Source organism: Carcharhinus amblyrhynchos, chromosome 16 (genome assembly GCF_965287045.1).
Source record: "Carcharhinus amblyrhynchos chromosome 16, sCarAmb.v2.hapA, whole genome shotgun sequence".
Taxonomy (NCBI): Eukaryota; Metazoa; Chordata; class Chondrichthyes; order Carcharhiniformes; family Carcharhinidae; genus Carcharhinus; species Carcharhinus amblyrhynchos.
In genome coordinates this window covers 22,429,833-22,452,196 of record NC_137339.1, presented here as the reverse complement: position 1 = coordinate 22,452,196, position 22,364 = coordinate 22,429,833, and the positions used below count along the sequence as shown (strand labels likewise).

General features: G+C 41.0%; 1 protein-coding gene across 2 annotated transcripts in view; it reads right to left on the bottom strand.

Moving 5' to 3' along the window:
- Window positions 1-22,364, bottom strand: part of plagl2 (pleiomorphic adenoma gene-like 2) — a 128,910-nt gene that overhangs the window by 33,274 nt on the left and 73,272 nt on the right. The window lies entirely within an intron of this gene.

Below are 22,364 nucleotides of genomic sequence, written 5' to 3'. Positions count from 1 at the left end.
TCTTTAAAAAAAATCTTAACAAGACATTTCCTAAAATTGTGCCAAGTACTCAATATATTTCCTGTTTCTGTTAATAGCACATTGTCCCCACTAGGTGGTAGGAGAAGAACTGAGTAGATACATTTGCGAGGAAATTCAATACAGATCTTGGCTCAACTGTACTGGGTGCCACAAGGTAGTCATTAATTACATGCAAGTTGAAGTCAAACTGAAATACGAATTTATTAGCAAAAATATAAACGTGTGTGTCTGGCCCCTTGAGCACCATGAAATTCATCACCATCGGCAAACTCGGCTCCAACCAATGGAATTCTCTTCAAAAGGCTATTTGAAACCTACCTCTTTGACCAAGCCTTTGGTCACCAGTTCCAAAATCTCAAATGGCTCAGTGTCAAATTCTGTTCACTATCCTTCTTGTCAAACACCTTGGAGCATTTTGCGTTAAAGCTGCTGTTTAAATACAAATTGGTGTTGTATTGCGCGGAGGGTGTGGAGAGTCTGCAGAAGGATCTAGATAGGCTGGGCGAATGGGCCAGGAAATGGCAAATGGAATTTAATGTTGGCAAGTGCGAGGTGGTCCACTTTGGTAGAAATAATGGTAGGAAGGACTATTACTTACGGGGCGAAAAACTACAGCAGGCGACGGTGCAGAGGGACCTCGGGGTCCTTGTGCATGAGTCGCAAAAACCCAGCCTGCAGGTGCAGCAGGTGGTCAGGAAGGCTAATGGGATGCTGGCCTTCATAGCGAGGGGGATTGAATATAAAAGTAGGGAGGTCTTGCTGCGGCTGTATAGGGCATTGGTGAGGCCGCAGCTGGAGTACTGTGTGCAGTTTTGGGCGCCGTACTTACGCAAGGATATTTTGGCCTTGGAGGGAGTGCAGAGGAGGTTTACTAGGCTGATACCGGACTTGAGGGGGTTGAGCTATGAGGAGAGGCTGAATAAACTAGACTTGTTCTTGTTAGAGTTTAGAAGAATGAGGGGAGATCTCATTGAGACGTATAAGATGATGAATGGGATGGATAGGATAGAGGTGGAGAGACTCTTCCTGCTCAGAAAGGACAGTAGGACTAGGGGGCACAGCCTCAAGATAAAGGGGGGGGGCGGTTTAGAACGGAGTTGAGGAGGAACTTCTTCACTCAAAGGGTGGTGAATCTCTGGAATTCTCTGCCCGTTGAGGTGATGGAGGCTGCCTCACTAAATATTTTTAAGACGCAGGTTGATGGGTTTTTGATAAGCGAGGGGATTAAGGGTTATGGGGAGAGGGCGGGAATGTGGAACTGAGACACGACAGATCAGCCATGATCTTACTGAATGGCGGGGCAGGCTCGAAGGGCTAGATGGCCTACTCCTGCTCCTATTTCTTATGTTCTTATGTTCTTATACCATTGCACATTTAAATCTAAAATTGTGTTTTGTAAAACATATGTTGTTGCAGAGTCGTGCACCATTGTTACATTGTAGTAACTACATGGGGTACATACAATAGGCCGGAATTCTCCCATAGAAATTCGAAGTGTCGAATTCGTGGGAAAACTGGAGCAATCCACGCTCACTTTATTTTCCACTGGGAGTTCACACTAGAATCTCTCACACACAATGCAGAGGCCACCAACCAGCATGAATATCATTATATGTCAGTGGCCAGGGCCTATTCCCACCTGGGAAGCTGAGGCCAGTGGACCTCTGTGCATACACAGTAACTGTGAATTGTCAGCCTTTGGTTTACTGGCCAGCTCTGGACCCCACAATGCTGTCCCCCACCTCCCCTCCCTGCCCAAGCCTAATCATGGCCCAATCGTAGTCCCCCCTCCCCCACCTAATCTCCAGCGCCTCCGGCCACAATAACAATCCTTGGTCAGAGCTGTTGAAGGTCATCCAGACTCTAAGCATTGGCTCTATTCTCTCTCCACAGATGCTGTCAGGCCTGCTCACATCTTCCAGCATCTTCTGTTTTTGTTTCAGATTCTAGCATAGGCAGTATTTTGCTTTTATTATAAGAATTACAGGGTAGTCATTATCAAGAAGTTGGTGGAATTAAGTCGCACAGATTGAGTAACAGAATGTACAGCCACGTTTCATAGCAATATATGTTTTAAGAAGTTTGTTTTGCAAACAGGTCCTGTTATGGTGGGTCTAACACTAATGTGCGTCATCTATTAGGTATTGCAGTATTATAGGGTTTTAAAATTAAAATGCAGCTCTGTTAAAAGCTGTCAAGAAAACAGAATGATGCAACACATTTTTTCCAAGTCTCAGGAGGGCTTCAAAAGGTAGACACCGAGAGGTTATTTATCTGACTGGAGAATCCTGAACTAAGGGTCATAGTCTCAGAATAAGCTGTCAGACATTCACAACTGAGTTAAAGTTTCTTCGTTCAGAGGGTTGAGAGTTTTTGGAGTTCTCTACCCAGAGGGTCATGTAAGCTCAACTATGGAATATATTCCAGATAGAGATTGATAGATTTTTATAAACGAAGGAAATCTAGGGATATGGGGCAAGGTACAGGAATAAAGTTGGTGGAGATGATGATTCATGATCTCATTGAATGGCAGAGCAAGCTACAGCGGGTCAGATAGCCAACTTATATTTCAAATTCTAATATTGGTAACAACTGTTGTGTGCATCCATGCAACATTTAAAAGATCCACGAACGCATTTTTTATGTTGGTCAGGCCTATGCACATGGTCAACAGAACTTGGAGCTGAAGACAAGAGTCTCATGGGCGGCATGTTGGCACAGTGGTTAGCACCGCTGTCTCACACCGCCAGGGGCCCAGGTTCGATTCCCAGCCTCGGGGTCACTGCCTGTGTGGAGTTTGCACATTCTCCCTCAGTAGCTGCTCTAGTTTCATCCCTCATTCCAAAGATGTGTGGCCTAGATGGACTGGCCATGTTAAATTGACCCCAGTGTCAGGGGGACTAGCAAGTTTGCAGGGTATTGCGGGAAGTGTTGGGATTGCGGGAATTGGTCTTCTGTGGAATTGTGGTCAGTACAGACTCAATGGGCTTCAATGTGCCCACACAAAAAGTAAAAACACAGAAAGGGCACAAAAAAAAAACACTCTGGGAGGCACAAGAGAGCAAAGGGTAAATAATGTCATATGCTGTTCTAAAAATCACAATATTGAAACCATGCAGCAAATTATATCTATTGTTCTGTTTAGTTAATACCTAGATATGAGATTAGCATTATGCTGTGACTTCTGTCCTGCACTCTAGCTTTCTCCTCTTTTTTTTAAGTTACATTACCACTTCTTCCTTTTTCCACCTGAGATAATAGTACTTAAAATATGAATACAAAAGCAAGCTGGAAACTTGACACAAGATAAAAAAAATGCTGGAAAACTCCAATAATCAGGCAGCATCTGTGGAGAGAAACAGTTGACATTCATGTTGATGACCATTTCAAAATATCAAACTGTACATGAATTGGATGAATTATTTGTGAACTGTGTTTTTGAGGAAGTCAAGGTCCCCCATTATACAGTTTATATTTATCTTGTATTGTTTACAGTTTTCCAAGTCAATGGCCCAGGTTTTGCGATCGAGGAACTGAAGCTATCAACGTTCAGCATTATTATGGTGGAAATCACATTTTTGGCATCCACGCATGTACAATAAAACATGGAAACCCAAATACCCTGATTCCCACCAGAATTTCCCACCCAAGTTGCTGTTCTCTCCGACAGTGAGCACGGACTGATTATCACCCGAAACATATTTTTCTAAAAGTCAGCTGAGAGAAAATAGGAGACGTGCCTCAAACTTTTTTTTTTAAATATAGCGTATAGAGATGTGCTGTGACATACAAAATGTTGGGAACCACTACTCTATTCAACCAAAGCAGCTCTGATTTGGATACCCCATGAAATCTTCCACAATTAAAACAGCTAATGCCAGAAAATACGTCAATACCATTTCTCAACGACATCTGTAAAAGCCAATTGGAATCACCAAGATTGGTCAACAGCAGGGCTAAAGGGACGTAGAAAAAAAAAGAGATCGAGTGGAAGCTGAATAACCAGGTATTATTTTCTGCTCCTTTTGATGGCACGAAAACCTCCGTTGGAAAGGCTTTAAAGGTGTAGATTTGAGCATCCCAGTTAATCACTCAATCCACAAGACTAAGTTACAAGTTTGGATAAAAACAGTGTTTTCTAACCTTCAAAAAGGTGATGGAGAGAGGGTCAACTAGAAGTGCATGATACTAGCTAGTTAAATTTTAGGATTGTTATTAGTTTAGCGACCCATATCTTGGACAAAACCTACCCAGATTTTTGTTGAAATTTATTACGTTACAGGAGTAATAAAACTGTCAGATATTTGCACAAACCAAATAATTTATTAATGTCCTTTATGAAAGGAAATCTCTAATCGCCTATTAAAATGACCAAGCTAAAGGGCATAGTCATTGTTGAAAAAGGCTACCTATATGTAACATGTTGGTCATGATGTCAGTCCAAAATAATATGAAATAGTATAAATAATATTAAGAAATCTCCTCCTTCTGCATCTCCAACATACTTTTCCTTGCAAGATCCTCCTTAAACCCAACCTCTGACCAAGCTTTCAGTCACCTTCTGAATATGTGCTTCTTGGGCTTGGTCAATGTTCGTTTGATTGCACTTCTATGGAGTGCCTTGGGATGTTATTGCAGCGTGTAATGATGTTTATTTCCAGTCTAAGTAAAGGACCAAGTGAGCGATGTAAACTAGAAATTGCTGTTGGCAAAAAAACTGGTCGAGCTTCTAACGAATTGTGAGACATTGGTTTTAATGGGCTTATTTTTAAGAAAGGTTCAGTGACTCCATTAAAATAAGAGGAATGTCATGCAAGTATTCATTATTCAAATCATAAACAGCAATTTAAAGCCTTCTGTTCCATGATTTTAAAAATGAAACATTTAAAATGCATAGCTCTGTAGCGAGGAAAGGAAAGATTCCCATGCCAAGTCTGTGCTTTGACAATATTGGTTCACCCGTATACCAACCAAAATCTTCTTAAGTATAAAATCTGTTTGATTAGCACACTCAATCTAGATAACCTCCCACCTGTTTCTGGACTGCCATAGGCTCCACAAGAGGGACACATGCAACAGTGAAATCATCTTGTATTGGAACTGGAGCAGGAACTAATGGAATTATTGTAGATGCATGTGGCAGGCTTCATTCACAATTTATCTGGAATTAGAATTGCAGTGAAATAGATACATTTATTTTCATCCTTAAATTTCTATCATTTTCCCAGGGGATTTTTTTCCTTATTTAGACAGAATGGCAGTAATCATCTAACTTTAGGAAATGCAACAAATAAAGTGTAAAATTCAAATTGGTGAGCTGGAACATTCTCACAAATCTTGCTAGAAACCGAATCTCCTGCATTCACCCACTCACATCCTCTGCATTAATCTCCAACTTCATCACATCTGCAAACTGCACTTCTGGGTATTTTAAACTTTGTCTCCATAAACTATAGATGTTGACCAGAACTTAAATCATTCAAAATCCTTCCTATAGTATCCATATGAAATCTATAAACGATAAGGAAATAGCGCTTTGATATCCAAGTGCTGTGGGACTCAAAAGCCACGAAATGCCACCCCAGATGCCATATAAATGTCAAAGCAGGCGGCGGCGGCAATCAGAGCAAAAATATTCAATGAGAATGTTACACGCTGTGCACAAAATTAGCGAATACATAACAGCAACTAGATCATAACTCCTTAAAGATTAGTAGCTCAAAAAAGTAAATGTAAAAATGAGGACCGGTCCTTCCACTGTTTAATTTCACTTAAACTTAAGTTCATCAAGGCAAATGGAAAACAAGAAGAAAAAAAAACACATCAGGAGAAAACGTGGGCACCTTTGGTTCTCTTAAAAACAAAGATGGTATCAGGTTAAAATTGAATGGTATATATTATCTCCCCCATTGTTCTGTTGAATTAACAAAGACTCATCAAGAAATGCTCCCTGGTAAGAACTGGTAAAGCTCAACCTTGCTAGGGAAGGGAAAAAAAGGACAAATTTATGATGTACCCTATCATATACTCAGAATGCCACTAACTGTTTCACAACCAATTAATTATTTTTATAGTGTAGTGGCTATTGTTATTTAGATACGTGTGACCAGTGGAACAACTAACTCCCTGCTCTTTAAATACTCTCATTGGATCTTTTACAGACATTGGCATCAGTTTAACATCCCATCCAGAAGGCAGCTAGCCCAATGATGTAACTTTACACTGGTTCTGCATTGTAGCATCAGCCAAGGTGAACCAAATGGTATTGTCTTTGTTCTATCATTTTCTTATCCATTGCTCAAATATTCAAGGCTTAATCCCACAACCTTCTAGCTTGGAGGCACTGACATTTGACTTGGAAAGAAAACTTAATTTCTTGGGTTGTTTTGAGGTAAAAACAAAACCCAATATTACATTACACAGGTTCAGTTTTAAATTGAAAGCCATCATGTCAATTTTCATTCATGTTGTTTCAGACTAATCTGTCCGGAAAGATCATTGTATTGTCCTAAATTTCTACCCTCCCAATTTTAAGATCACTTTTACTTTTTGCCTTTTGACCTAAGCATTGGTATCAAAACTTGCAGCCCCCACGACTCCACTTTTTCAAACTCATTTCTAAAGCACACTCTGAGTCTCCACTTCGTTTTCTTTTTAAAAATCTTCCTAAAATCTTTGCAACCATCCCTTTAGTTATCTTACTCACTCCATCCACAATTGTGCCCATGTCCCTGTCAATATAAACTAGCACAGGACTCCGTTTTGCATTACATCCATGGTATGCATCCATTCACGTTATTGCAACTAGTACATTGATTGCTGACAATTTTTAATAGGAATGTCATACATTTTGCCTTTCTCTTTAGTAATTTCAGGCATTTTAAAAATTTCAATGCTGGTTGCAATACAGATTTATCAAAAGTATATTTTTGGACAGCAGACTCTCTAAACAGTAACATCTGCTCTGGGCTTCTCTTTTGGTTATGGTCACATAACCAGCTACTTTTGTCTTGCACAATAATCACTTTCATCATTTAATTCCTGTTGTCTACCCTTTCACGCAACGTCCCTTTCATTTCCTTCCTTGGCTCTGGTGTATTCCTGGGTGTTGTTACTTGCTCATAAACTTAAACCGAACTTCTTCCAGTTGTGCTGAAAGGCTATTGACCGGAAATATCCCTGTTCCACTCTCCGCTGCAGATGCCTAAGACTTCCGGCATTTGGAGTATTTTGCCACAGAAACTATATTGGGCACACAAATAAAAAAGTGTAGAAAATATATCATTCAGCAGAAGTATTGTACTAGTAAATCAGAAAGTACATACAGATTGTGGTCTTTTGCCCAGTAAATGGTCAGAGTACAGATGACTTTGTGATGTCCCTAGCTTCCATGGGCTAGTTTGAAAAATTGACTGTAATCTATGTGGAGCCAGCCTCCAATCTTCCGCCCATCCTTTCCTTTTTCCCAGTATCCTTACCCTTTCCCTTGCGCAATTTCTATCTACTACTTATCTCACTGTCCCCACTATCTGGTCCCTCTTCCCTGAACATCTTTTTCCGCCAGAACCTACTCCTCCCTCTTGCACATTTGATTCAATTTGAAGTGACTCTCAAGGGAGAGTTCCCACCAGAGATCGATAACATATATCACAAACAGTAACAAAAATTCTAATGGTATATTGCCTGGGGGGAGCATTCTCAGGGGTCAAGTTACATGACACCAGAAGTACAATGAGACGAAACAAACATTGTGCCTGTCCCAGAGTACAGGTATTGAAATCTGTCAATATGAATTTCACCAACCCACTAGTTCCCCTTTTCCAATGTTACCTTGATATTTTCAGAAATGAACTGAAGTTTCTGCATGGAATCATGCAATATTCTGAGGGAAATGTGCACCTTTCAGAAATGAGAAGAAAGTTGAAGATCACATTTAGAAGTCAATCCAGTCACAGTTCCACAGGAACACGAGTCGGACATTCAACTCTTCAAGCCTGTTCCACCAATTAGATCAGGCCAGATCACCCATGACGAGACTGACTGAAAAGCATAAATGAAGGCTGAAAGCCTCAATAAGTCACTTCAGGATAGAAATCAGGTTCAACAGCAATCAGAAGAGTAAACTGAAAGCATGTTTCAGACTACAAAGTGATCAATTTTTTCCCCCCCAATCCGTCTTATTGTAAAGTGCTGTCACTTCCTTCCATAACTGTTCCTCAATCTCTGCAGTGGGAGTTCCAGTGTTGATGTAAGATTGTCTGGTTGACAGGGCAGTTGCTTAACTCCTCTCTCTCTCACTGCAAGCTAACGTCGGGACAAATAATGATTCATCCTCCTCCACAGTTGGGGCTGCTAAGCCAACTTCACTGCAGTAGCTCCTTCAGACAATTTTGATGATGTGACTACCCATTAGCCCCTACCTCCTTTCCCTGTACACTCTTCCCTCCCCAGCCCAGTGACTGCAGGGGAGGTGGACTGGCCATGCTAAATTGCCCCTTAATGTCCAAAGATGTGCGGGTTAGGTGGATCATGCATGATAAATATATGGAGTTATTAGGATAAGGAGGGGGTTGCTGGATAGGATGCTCTTTCTGGGAGCTGCTGTATACTTGATGGGCTGGATGGCCTCCTTCTGCATTGTAGGGATTGCATGGATTCTATGGTTCTCTGACACCAGCCCTGTAACAATACTTGACCTTAAAAAAAAAATCAAACTGGTCTTCACTACTTAAGACGTTGTGTCTCAGGAAATGGACTTACACATGCTAAAAAGGCAGTTCAGTGGTTAGGAAATAAATCTGTTAGATAAAACTACAAGACAAGATGCAAAAAGACACAAAATACTCAGTAACCCTTAACGATGTTGCACACTTTTGTAACTGTTAGCTTGGTTCATTTGGTAATACTTCTGAATGAGTCAGGAAGTTGTGTGGTCATGCCTTGCAATGTGTTTGAGCATACAATAGCCCTTGATACACCTATGTATTACTGAAGGACTGCAGTCCCACTAGGTGCACAGCTTTTCAATAGAAACACTGCTCAGATAGATACAAAAAGTTGAATGATACAATTTGAAGGGCATACATATATGCCATATTGACTGATATCTCCTCTTCCACCGAAAGGAAACAAAGATTATCTGGGCACTCATTTATTGGATAATATAGAAATGAGTTATGTTTGCCTCTCGAGCAATGCAGTTCAAGAGCAATCTATTGCTGTGAAGCCAGAGAAGACACTCTGAACATAGAGCTACAGAAAAGCATTTTCTTTCTTTTGGCTAATAGGTCACAATAATTAATCTCTTAATATCTCAGAAAGCTTTTCCTTTCTATTACTAACATAGAGATAGGAAAATTCAACCATCTTAGCACCATTATATCCTACATTCACTCTAACACCGGCATCTATATTTGGCAGCAAAGCTGTAACGTTTCACATGCTGCAGTAAGTTCTGCTTTTATGTTTGCAATACTATCACAGTCCTTGATTGAACTTGAAAAAAAAGTTGTTGGATAACCCAATATTGTGACCACAGTTTCTTGAATAAAAACTTCTGGTCATGACTCAGTCCAGAAGCACAGCTTACCCAGTTGTTTAATAGTTGCTGGAGCAACTGACCACACATCTACCACGTCTCATTCAAAGCACTCCAGAACATCCACCTCACCATTCGCTACACTAGCTCTGCCACTAACACTGGAAGAGGAACTACAACTCCTAATATGGTCCAAGCAGCTTTTGTTCACTGAAGCAGAAAGTTATCTTTTTCCTGCTTAAGAACTTCCATTTCCTCAGCTGGATTTTGTTACTGTTGGTCTGTAGCATCTTTTAACATTATTAGCACAGCAATGTTGGTTCTAGAAGCTTCTTTCTTCCCCACTGCTCCCAAAGCATGGACAGTAATAGCAAATGTTAAAACGGAATTAACTGCAGCTCATGAAATGGTTCCACAATGAAACAGAGTCTGGAACTTGGGCAAGTGCAGAATATGACAGCACATCAAAGACTAAGCTTCAGAGCAAGCCAATACTTTTAAAACACTATGAGAATAAACGCAAAATGTATCACTTCTTCAGGACCATGGTGCTGCAGCAAAACTGCACAACACTTTGCAAATCAGTAAACCTCAAATTAATTTTGACAATGGCAAATTTGAAAACAAGTGCAGCACAATTTTGCTTCGAAGAACTGTTTAAGGAAGAACTGTACATTCCTATCCTGGAAGAACAGGTGTTAAGTAACATTTGGAAACTGCTCCTGCTGGAAAATATTGCCATTAGATATGATTGGGTCACTTTATCAATTATCAGTGAAATTAACGGAGGAATATTTAACATAATCAATCGTCAGACACTTAGGTGTCTTGTGTCATTTTAAGGCACATATTTGAAATCAGTTAGTGTTTCTGCTGAAACGGTGGATAGAAGATAATCGTGTGGATATTGACAACAGCAATCCTTAGGCTGACATTGCCACCACTCTTCCTACATTGAGTTCAGCTTTCACTAAAATACACTCAAAACAAAGAGACAGAAAGAAGATCGCTAATTCAGCTCACTCATCTGAGATCAAAATAACGTTGAGATCATTATTATAAAATTCCTTCCTCCCAAACCCAACATTTTCCTACTCTTTGAATCAGGAATTTGTCAATTTATTTTTTGACTGTTCCAATCACATTTAGTTCCAGCCTCACTCAGCCCAATTTGCTATTTTAACAACTTGTACCACCTTCAGTTGCCTCCCCAATCTACTTTTATTTCCCTTCTTCAAAGCTGTTTATTCACTTTTTTTCCCTCATTAAAGTTTGATGCGCCAACCTACTGTCATACAGATACTTAATGCGCTTATATCTGTAAAGAATTCCCGTCAGCCTCAAATTGTCTGCTTTTAAATGCCACGGCATCAGGGCCAAATGGATTATAGTACTCCAGCTTTGATGACTTCGATCTTCCTTCCACTTTCCAACTGATCATCTCGTTCACAAGCCATAGAGATTGCAGAACTAACAGAGCCCAATCAGCCTGTCACGTCAATGTTAGGTCTTCTTCTTTAGCTATCTAATCCGTTAGATAAATTAAAGTGGGAGCTTTTGAATGGATTTTTTGCTCAGAGTATTCAATGTGAATTCTTTACGACAGTAGATTTTATTAGTCAGAACTTGCAAGTAGCCCTTTGCAAATGAAATGGCACTCTGACCTCCACATTGCAATGAATGGATCTGGTAATATTGGCAAGTTATGTGTTATGTATGAATCATCTTTGTTATTTTGGTAACAATTTACCCAAAGGCACATCAGACTCTCAATGGAGAGATGGCAAGAAACTCAAATTTCTACATGATCATTTCCACAAGTTAACCTTTCCCTCAGTCCAGAAAAAGAGATCACCAATGGGGTTAGATGAGCAGGCCAAAGCACGCAGGAAGCAATGATATAATTGAAATCAAGGCCTCTTAGGCAACAGCAGCACTTCCTGTCAGCAGTCTAAAATTCCTCCAAAGCTTTAAGGAACTGATTTTAAACAGGAACATCAATGAGGAACAAAGAGCTTCCAGTTTGAAGCAACGTGAAACTGAACAAAATTCTCAGGCCAAAGCTACAAGCAAAAGTGGCTCATCCCAACAAGGCTGTTGGGAAGTAGCCTCGGTTCTGTTGAAACATCAGATCAACACATGCCACAGATTCTTCACCAGGTGAATCTCTTCCCTGGTACAACACTGCTCGAGAAATCCAAGTGCCTATCCAAGTTCGACTGCTGTTCTTAAAGTGGAATTACTCCCCGAGAATCTTGTACGTACAAGTGTAGAAATCCCCAAAAAATTGTAACATTTTCCTCTCAGCACCAATTTGTGCAGGAATATTATCACTAGGGAATTAAGGGGGCAGCATGGTGGCACAGCTGCCTCACAGCACCAAGGACCTGGGTTCAATTCCTGGCTTGGATCATTGTCTGTGTGGAATTTGCACATTCTCCGTGTCTGCGTGGGTTTCCTCCTACAGTCCAAAGATGTGCTGGTTAGGTGCACTGGTCATGCTAAATTCTCCCTCAGTGTACCCAAACAGGCGCTGGAGTGTGGCGACTAGGGGATTCTCATGGTAACTTAATTGCAGTGTGACTGTAAGCCTATTTGTGACACTAATAAATAAACTTTAACATGCAATGCCAATCCAGTAGAACGTTTGCATGACTTTACAGGGAGTATTTAAAATGTTGGAGTTCCACATTTGCTGAATTTACCAAATCTAACTTGCAATAAAGAGTACAAAGAGGACCCAATGTCTGCACAATATAGATAAAACAATACAGCCCCAGTTTGGTATCTGGCCACAGGACCAGAGTGTGTTGCCAGAAGGTGTTCAGTTGCCTGATTTGGGTGTTCAAATGCATCTTCAAATACAATCTCTTAAACACAGTACCAGCAATCTCACATACAACTCAATGCATCATACCCACAGCATTGATCAATCCACAATTAGGACTGATGTCCAACACCCAAATTCTTCATTTCGCTCCTCACACACTTACTCATGCTACCAGTCTCACACTGATGTCTCATAATCTCTACATGCAACCAATTCAGTTTAGAGATACAATGCTCAAATATGTTGCAACACATTCACTGATGCTGTCCTTTGTGGGACATGGTCACATATAACAAAACAGAGCAGCTGAGATAAGTGGGAGACAGGCACATCCACATTTCCTGAACCCTTTGCAGGAAACACAGCTTTGAATCAGTGTGTCAGCAGTAATGGAGGCTGTTACACTGACATCACCGAGAACATCCAGGAAGACTTATTCACCGGCTGAAACCCAAATTTAACCTCAGCCTGCTACCTGGCCTGAAGTGCAAGCTACAGATGATGTGACCACGCACCTCTTGCTTTGCACCTAAAACCCCTCCCTTATGCATTTATGTTTCCACATATCAAAGGCCTGGCCAATCAGCACAGCCTCACTATGAAGAATGCAAGAACACCTGATGAAATGGCACCAACGACTGTCCCTCAATTGTGGATGACATCTACACAAGGTCACAAATTTATGCCATGGGTCTTCATGTGGCTGAACAGGTCAACTCTCAACCAACAGAAGTGCAGGATTTGCTTCCTCTTCTATCCTTCTTGTGTGGTGTCTCACCATTAAGAGGCTGGAAAACAAAACATGATGCAGCTTGGACAGATTGGCAACAACTCCTTCCATTAATCTCAATGCCGCCACTCTTCAAGGAAAGCTTCAAACAGTCTTTGAAGAGTTTTTTGTCCTCCCGGGAGCGTTGTCCATTTGAGTCGAGGAAAGCAGGTGGGGGAGATGTTTTTCGACCATCAGGCTACAGCATCCCACGCATTAAAACTGATTTTTGTCTGTCTGCTTGTGGGTCAGACACAGTCTTCCCACTGAACCGAGAAACATGGCAGAGACAGTGCTGGTGGAATTAGTGTTTTTTAAGTGTGAGAGTGAGTCACACACCTCTCTGGCATGGAACTATAAAATTGCCTTTCTTTCACTGTTGCTGGGTCAACATCCTGGAACATCCTCCTTAATGGCTCCGTGGGTAAACTGACACCACATGACTGCTTCAAGCAGGCAGCTTACCATCAGCACCATCTTCTCAGGAAGATTAGAGATGGGCAATAAATGCTGTCCAGGCCAGTGATGCCCACATCCCACAAGGGGACAAATAATACTTAGTACAGGTCTCACAGGAATGTGGTGACAACAACTGCTTTACACATTAGAATTCTTTTTGACTCTTGTCTTTGTGGTTAAAACAACAAACATTCATTGCCGTAATCTGTAGAAGACTGAGCTGGCGTAGCTATCCTGGGTTGGATCCCATTAATGGTAGCCTTTTAAGAAAGATTTCTACCAAAGAATGTGAAGTACTCAATATATTCGGGTGTCTCTCCTTCAACAGAGAGTGACTAGCCAGGGATGGGTTGATATACAAGTTTTGCTTTGGCAACAATCAAGAACAGGCCCAGTTTCTTGTATGCAGAATGGAAAAGATGAATAGTGGCTTGCAAATCTGGTACAGAGTGGACAACGACATTGCAGTCATCCACAAAGTGTGGCTGTGTGTCTTGATGGTGGTCAGTTTAGTTTTAGCACAGAGGTAACTGCGGTTAAAGAGTTTTCCAGCTAGGTGGTGTTTAATATTGAGAGCAGAGGGCAGTTATTCTTTGATGAACTGAATCAACATTGTCAAGCGGATTGCAAATACTATGATATGGAGATGCCAGTGTTGGACAGGGATGGACACAGTAAGAAGTTTTAGAACACCAGGTTAAAGCCCAACAGGTTTATTTGGAATCACGAGCTTTCAGATCGCTGCTCCTTAGACTTCCTCCTGTGCAAATATTTTCACAGCCTTACTTGACTCCATTCTGAATTTTAAAGGCATGAGTTGCAGATCTCCCAAGACACTTAGCCGCATATTATGAAGCAACAGCAGGGTTGTGTTCAAGTTTCCAGCCAATCCAAATTTTTGGTATGCAATCCACAAACCCTCACTATTTATTAAGTCAAGTGCATTGGTCTGGACACTGAATAGAAAGAATAGCTCCTGCTGTTGGTGTTGACAATTTTCCTGGATTTGTCTCCAACAAAAGACTAGCTTGGAGGTTCCTCTGGCAGGTCGATAACAACACTGTGCCCCCAGCCACAGGAAGTAAGAGATTCAAGAGCGTGTGTGTCAGGATTCTACTAACTCTGGATAAGAGGGAACTACCTCAATAATAGATTCCACAACATGATTGATCTCCCTTCTTTCAGATAGTTACAATGTCACATTCCAAAAGTTGGAAAGTGGGGTGTAGTCACAGGGGAGTTTTCTTTCAATATCCAGAGGATGAGTGCATGTCATCTTAATGTGAGCAAAAATCCCACCATTTTTGAAGAGCTCAGCTGGAATACCCAGGGATTCAGGCTTGGTTGTTTTTCATCCGACTGTGCTCCAAACCAAGGATTCTACCCCAGGGCACTAAGAAATATCCTGGTGAGTATTTGCTGCCACTGTGGATTCATGGTTGAGTTGTCAAAATGTTCTTTCCAGCACTGACAGATGGCACAATCATCCTTAAAGAGAAAAACACATTGTGATGACGGGGATTTTATTACTTTGACCTTGCGGCTTCAAAAACATTTTGCATGTCATGGTGGTCGGCATATTGTTGGATCTTCCCACCACATGTCTTTTATCTTCAGGATTTGTCAGTAGGCGTCAGCCTTGAGCTGCTGGAATGCTGCCTTTGTAAGTTGTGGCGTTGGGTTGTTCCGCCAGGAAATGAAGGCTTCCCATTTTCCACAGAGGGGAGGGCAAAGGCAGGATTAACACTTGGTGAGTCATTGAGCATGAATGGGATGCAGCCAGAGCTTAGCGAAAGGGACGTATGTGTGCCAGTTCGACAGAGGACAGATGAGCTTAATGGCCGTGGACTCAAGACGATTGACTGGCATCCCAACCACCATTCCCTCCATCTGCAAAATTGACTGGAATAACTCACCCGGGCTCCCGCCAGCTAGAACGATAATGGCAACAGGCACATGCAGACACTGACACTTGCAATTACTTCTCTGAATTGCGCACCATCCTGATTTGGAAAATATCACTGTTCCCTCACTGTCATTGGGTACATTGAGATGGAATAACAGAATATGCTTACAATCAATAACTTTTCCTCTACAAAGAGCAAAACTATAAATAAAATTTATGCCTGCAAGCGAAGGTTCTGTGTTTAAATTATGTAACAGTACCTCCCTTGCTAGTGCGAGTCATTCCTTGTCTGTAAATTTAACTGAAAAGACTGCTATTCTCATTGTTCATGAAGTTCCAAGAGGTCCCATTGTCCTCACTGCACTCGAGTCAACTCACACTTCCAAGTTATGGCATCAAAACTTTGAGCTGAAGGGCCCATGAAAATCTTTAACACACACACACACACACACACACACATTTTGCATCCAGTGCTACCAACTGTCTCACTCGCCTAAACACCATGACAAGTCTGCTGTCTTTGCCTGACTGCTTACTCTTTTAATCATAGTGTACTACAAGGGCACAGTATAATGTCATTCTCATATATTCTGACACCTCCACTAAGTTTATTACTGCTTTCTTTATGATCTATACTTTTCTAGCTCTGCAAATCTTAATATTCATAAATCAAAAATAAAACCACCCCCGCCTTGCATTAAAGTTGTCCTCCCACTTATTGTTTCTAAATTTTTATCCTTTTTTTCAAAGTAATTTGAAAAAAAATTCACTTCTGGTCAATAAATAGGCAAATAAAATTAATATTTATGCATACGTACAGATATCTAAAGTTTTGAGATTTAGCAATCATTTCTGGCATCATACTCATAAATATCAGTACCACACTTCAAAACTAAATCAACTGAGGATCTGGTGCAGACAGTCAACATAAACATGCCCGAAGACAGCACAGCAAATAAATAGTGTGACTCTAAAGTATTCCATCATCCTGTTCTTACAGATCAGCAAATTCTCCTGCAGCAACGTTCTAAGAAATCCATGAATGCGCACTTGGCACATGGCATCAACCATTTGGCCTTTTGGCTAAGATCGAACGTCAGAACAAGCCCAAGATGGAGTACAATGCTTCAACCTGCCAGCTTGGATCTTGTTTGTCTCTCTTGTGAGGACCATGAATTGGATTCAATTTGAATTTGATTTTGATTTTTGGAGCAAGCAAGGAATAGATTTGGGTTTGCCCAGTCTATTCTGAGCACTGGCTTTGTATCTTTACGGATGGAGTGAATATTTTTTAAAAAAGACATGGCATTAACTAAGTTAAAGACGCTTTTTGGACTGCCCGAAACCTGTTGATCTTCCAATGCAATGAACTGCCCTCAATGGAGTGTTGCAGACTGGCATATTTCTAAGTTCACACACTCAAGTTTGGGATGGGGAAAGGCCACTATATAAGGCCATTCAGCCAACGTAGGCCAAGGGGCCAGTAACCGCGTAAAACCTCTCAGACTGTATGCTGAATCCGAACAATCGGTGATGGTAGAGGCGAACTCGCTGGGGTCTTTTAAAAGACTTCTGAATGAGTACATGGGATTTAATGTGATTGGGAGTTACAGATAGTTCTATGGCCTGGTAGGTATGGATATGATCGGTGCAACTTGTGGGCCGAAGGCCTTGTTTGTGCTGTAGTGTTCTGTGTTCTAATACGTAATTGCACTGAAGCACCTCAGACTGCAACATGACCGAAGTATATAATTTGAACAGAATTATACTGAGTAAAATACTGAAATATTTCAATCACTGAATTGAAGCACCTGAGAATACATCTTGATCTCTGCAGAAAATATGAATATCATTGCACTTCATGACAATTTGAAATGTTTTGTAATGTCTCTTTTACATGTTTTATGAATAAAGTATATTTTTGCAATAAATGGTGGTATTGTGGATTAGACTTGGAGTAACAATTGGAAGTTGAGTGTTAAAATGGCACCACAGCACCTGGGGACTTTAATTACAAATAAATAAATATGAAATACAAAATACTGGTAATGATGGCCGTGAAACAACCGGATTTGTCCAAAAACCCCATCTGGTTCACTAATGTCCTTTAAAGATAAAATGCCATTTTTACCCAATCCAGCCTATGTGACTTTGGACCCACAGCACAGTTGTTGACTCTTAACTCTCTCTGAAATGACCAAGCAAACCACTCAGTAGTATTGAGATAAACAACAAATACGAGCCTTTCCTATATTCCATCAGTCAACAAAAACACAGCACAACATATTGGTCAGAAAGCTGTGAATTCTACATCAAAATTACCTATCTTTTGCATTCTTCATCTGATTTGAACCTCAATTCTCTTATCACTTGATGCAGATCTCTATCTTCTCTCCATTGTTTTAGATAAATAGGGGAGTTTACAGTTTATGTTTTGAATCACTTGTTGTAATGACGTATGAGATGAGCATTCTTTGTAGAATACATTACTGACCATAAACTGCTTACAGTTACAGTGCCTCCCTTGTACAATGTATTCAACCATTTTAAGGCTGCTGTTTCAGATTTCATCCATTTGAAGGAGGTGATTAGATTTTGAGTTGTGCTGAGTAATAGTCACAAACAGAAATTCAGGCAGCAAATTCCCAAAGTAAACTGAAACACAATGTCACAGTGCAGGGTCCCTCCCAACTGGATTCTGCTTTGTTTACGCCAAAAATATTGGCAAGGTTGGGACTTTGCTCCTTGGACAGAAGGTGACAAAGAGAAGACTTGACAGAGATGTGCAAAATCATAAGGGGGCTGGACAGAGTGGAGAGGGGAAAACTGTTCCTGCTCGTAAAAGGATCAAGAAACAGAGGACACAGATATAAAGTGATTTGCAAAAGATGCAAATATGATGTAGGAAAAACTTGCTCACACTGCAAGTGGTTCGGGTCTAGAATGCACTGCCTGGCATGGTAGCACAGTGGTTAGCACTGTTGCCTCACTGCGCCAGGGAGCCAGGTTCAATTCCTGGCTTGGGTCACTGTCTGTGTGGAGCTTGCACATCCTCCCTGTGTCTGCGTGGGTTTACTCCGGGCACCCTGGTTTCCTCCCATAATCTGAAAGACGTGCTGGTTAGGTGCATTGACTCGAACAGGTGCCGGAGTGTGGCGACAAGGGGAATTACACAGTAACTTCATTGCAATGTAATCTAAGCCTTACTTGTGACTAATAAACTAACTAACTTAGAAAGTGAGATGGAGATTCAATTGATTCATTCAAGAGAGCATCAGATGCTTGCTCGAATAAAAACAACGTGCGTGGGTGTGGGGAAAAGCCAGGGGAAATGGCACTAAGCTATGATGTTCATTTGTAGTCAGCATAGACACAATGAGCCAAATGGTCTCCTTCTGCATTGTAACAATTGTGATTGTATGAATAGGAGCTAATTGAATGCACAAACTCATGCTTGCATTTTGACAATTTGGTAGAACTACTTTGCAGGCCGATTCAACTACAAATGACTCTTGCCTCTTGATTAGCATTACCACACTACCTACAAGTATAAAATAGCGTTTCTCATTTATTCATCCACATGTAATACATTACCTGTGCAAAATTATCATAGCAATTACTATGCTGTAACCTTCTTGTACCATAACGGGTGTGCAATTGCAGCTGCCATCTGATCTTGGAATTCACGTATACTACAAAAGGGGGTTGGAAATTGGGCTTTTGATTCTAACAACAGAGCAGCAAACTGCCGAAATATCTACTGTCCAACATAGTATGTGGCAGGAGCACACATGAAAGGAGAAAGGCTGAACTAAAACGGCTTATATAAATCACTTATACATGCTTGTTTTTATGCATATCTTGGTTCATCATTTTAAATAGATTGATAATAAACTGCAAAATTGCTTTGGGCTTTTCAATAAAACAGACACTGTATATAGTACATTATCAGTTCTCTCAGAAACATCCCAAAGTGGTTCACATACAGTGAATTACATCGAACGCTGTTGTGTATTCGCTGACATCGATAAAAGTCATCTAGAATCTCAGTATTGGTCTAAACCAAGTTAACAAGAAACAGTGTAAAATTCCATTAGGTAGAAAGAAAAGGAAACTCTTCCTTGCTGCAGCTGTATAGGGCATTGGTGAGGCCGCAGCTGGAGTACTGTGTGCAGTTTTGGGCGCCACACCTGCGCAAGGATATTTTGGCCCTGGAGGGAGTGCAGAGGAGGTTTACTAGGCTGATACCGGAGTTGAGGGGATTGAGCTATGAGGAGAGGCTGAATAAACTAGGCTTGTACTCGTTAGAGTTTAGAAGAATGAGGGGAGATCTCATTGAGACGTATAAGATGATGAATGGGATGGATAGGATAGAGGTGGAGAGACTCTTCCTGCTCAAAAAAGACAGTAGGACTAGGGGGCACAGCCTCAAGATAAAGGGGAGGCGGTTTAGAATGGAGTTGAGGAGGAACTTCTTCACTCAAAGGGTGGTGAATCTCTGGAATTCTCTGCCCGTTGAAGTGGTGGAGGCTGCCTCGCTAAATATTTTTAAGAAGCGGGTTGATGGGTTCTTGATAAGAGAGGGGATTAAGGGTTATGGGGAGAGGGCAGGAAAGTGGAACTGAGCCACGACAGATCAGCCATGGTCTTATTGAATGGCGGGGCAGGCTCGAAGGGCTAGATGGCCTGCTCCTGCTCCTATTTCTTATGTTCTTATGTTCATAGTGAAATCAGAAATCTCAGTAAATGAATTGTAACTTTTTCAACAACAAGTTCAAGCACACTTAACTTACAAGTTAAAATATTTTAAGTAGAAATAGAGCAGTTATGAACATGCCATCGAGATTTAAAGAAAATACTTGCATTTATATATCATCCATCACATCTCAACAACTTAACACACACTTTTGAAGTGCAACTGCTAGATAGGCAAATGCAACAACCAATTTGTGCACAACATAGTAAGGCCCCATAGAAAATGAAACAATGAACCACCAGCAAATTCATTCTGGAAATGCTGGCAGGGAGGGGGATTAATGTTGACCAGAACACCAAGTGTATTTTCGACTCCTCTTTGACAGTCCCACAGAGTCTCATCATCTTGACTGTGCCAAGGGATAACAACATAAGAAACAGATCAAGAAACTACCAAGTCTCAAACGTATTCAACATTGGGGCATCCATAACTATTGGAGGTAAATAATTCCAACAATTCACAATCTGTTGTGTGGACAAGTTTTTCCGTATCTTGGTCTGAAATAATCAACCCTTATCCTGTTGCTATGCCTCTGTGTTCTAAATTCTGCGGGGAAGCGTTCTCCAAGGTGGCCTTCACGACACACGACAGCGCAGAGTCGCTGAGCAGAGACCGATAACCAAATTCTGCGCGTATGAAGACGGCCTCAACCGGACTCTTGAGTTCATGTCGTACTATCTGTAACCCCCATGACTTGCCTGGGCTTGTAAAGTCTCACTTACTGTCCTGTCTGGAGACAATACACATCTCTTTAACCTGTGCTAATGCTATCTCCACTCACATTGTCTGCATCTTTAAGACTTGAATAGCAGGTTAGCTGTAAAGACTTGTATTCTAGTCAGTATTCTGTAAACTGTGTGCGCGCCTTTATATACCCTTCTCTGATCAGAACCTTCCACACACCTGACAAAGGAACACCGGTTCCGAAAGCTTGTGGGATTACTATCAAATAAGCTGGTTGGACTTTAACCTAGTGTTTTGAGACTTCTTACTGTGTTCTAGATTCCCAGCCAGAACAAACAACCTCTCAGTGTCTATCCCATCAAGTCCCTTCGGAATATTGCATCTTTCAATGTGATCACCCCTCATTGTTCTAAATCTCAGGCAGTATAGGCCCAATTCAGATTGAAACCAGAGTGTAACAATCTCTCATCATAGGATTATTTTCTCATATCTGGCACCAATCTCGTGAACCTTTGCAGCATCACCTGCAATGCAAGTATATCCTCCCTTAGACAGGAAGGGAAAAATTGTGCACAGTACTCCAGCAGTGGCTTCACCAGAGCACTGTATATTGTAGCAAGACTTTCTTATTCTTGTGCTTCTCTTGCAATAAAAACCAACATGCCTTCCTAATTGTTTGCTGCTCCTTCCTGTTGATTTTGTGTTCTGAACATCAACATTTAAAGGGTGCACACCTTTAAAAAAAATATTTTTCTGTTCTTACATGAATAACCTCATTTCCTCACATCACCTGGTTGCCTACAACCTGTACGTCTCTTTTTGTCCCATCTCCTTCTCACAACTTGAATGCCCACCAAGCTTTGTATAGGCAGCAAACTTAAATGCATTACTCTCAATATCTTTGTCCGCATCAAAAAATGAGGATTGTAGATAGCTGAAATCCCAGCACTGATTCTTGCAGCATTCCACCAGTTATGGCTATCAACTTGAAAACGCCCTTTTCATCCTGACTCTCTTGCTTCCTGTATGTTAACCAATCCTCTATTCATACTAATAGACTATTTCCACATTATGCAGACTTATCTTATGTATTAGCTTTTTGCGTGGCATGTTATTGAATACTTGTGGAAATCTATGTCTACTAAATCTACTGGTTCTCTTTAATCTACAGTATGAGTTACATCCTCAAAAAATAACTAAGAAATAGCCTTGGTAAAATGCTGTTGACTTTGATCAAATTATGATTATCTAAGTGCATTGTTAAAACTTCCTTGTTAATAGATGTCAGTATTTTCTCAATGACTGATATCAGGTTAACTGGCCTGTGGTTCCGTTTTCTCTCTCCTTGTTTGAATAGGAGTCTTATGTTTGCCAATTTCCAATCTGCTGGGACTGTTCTAA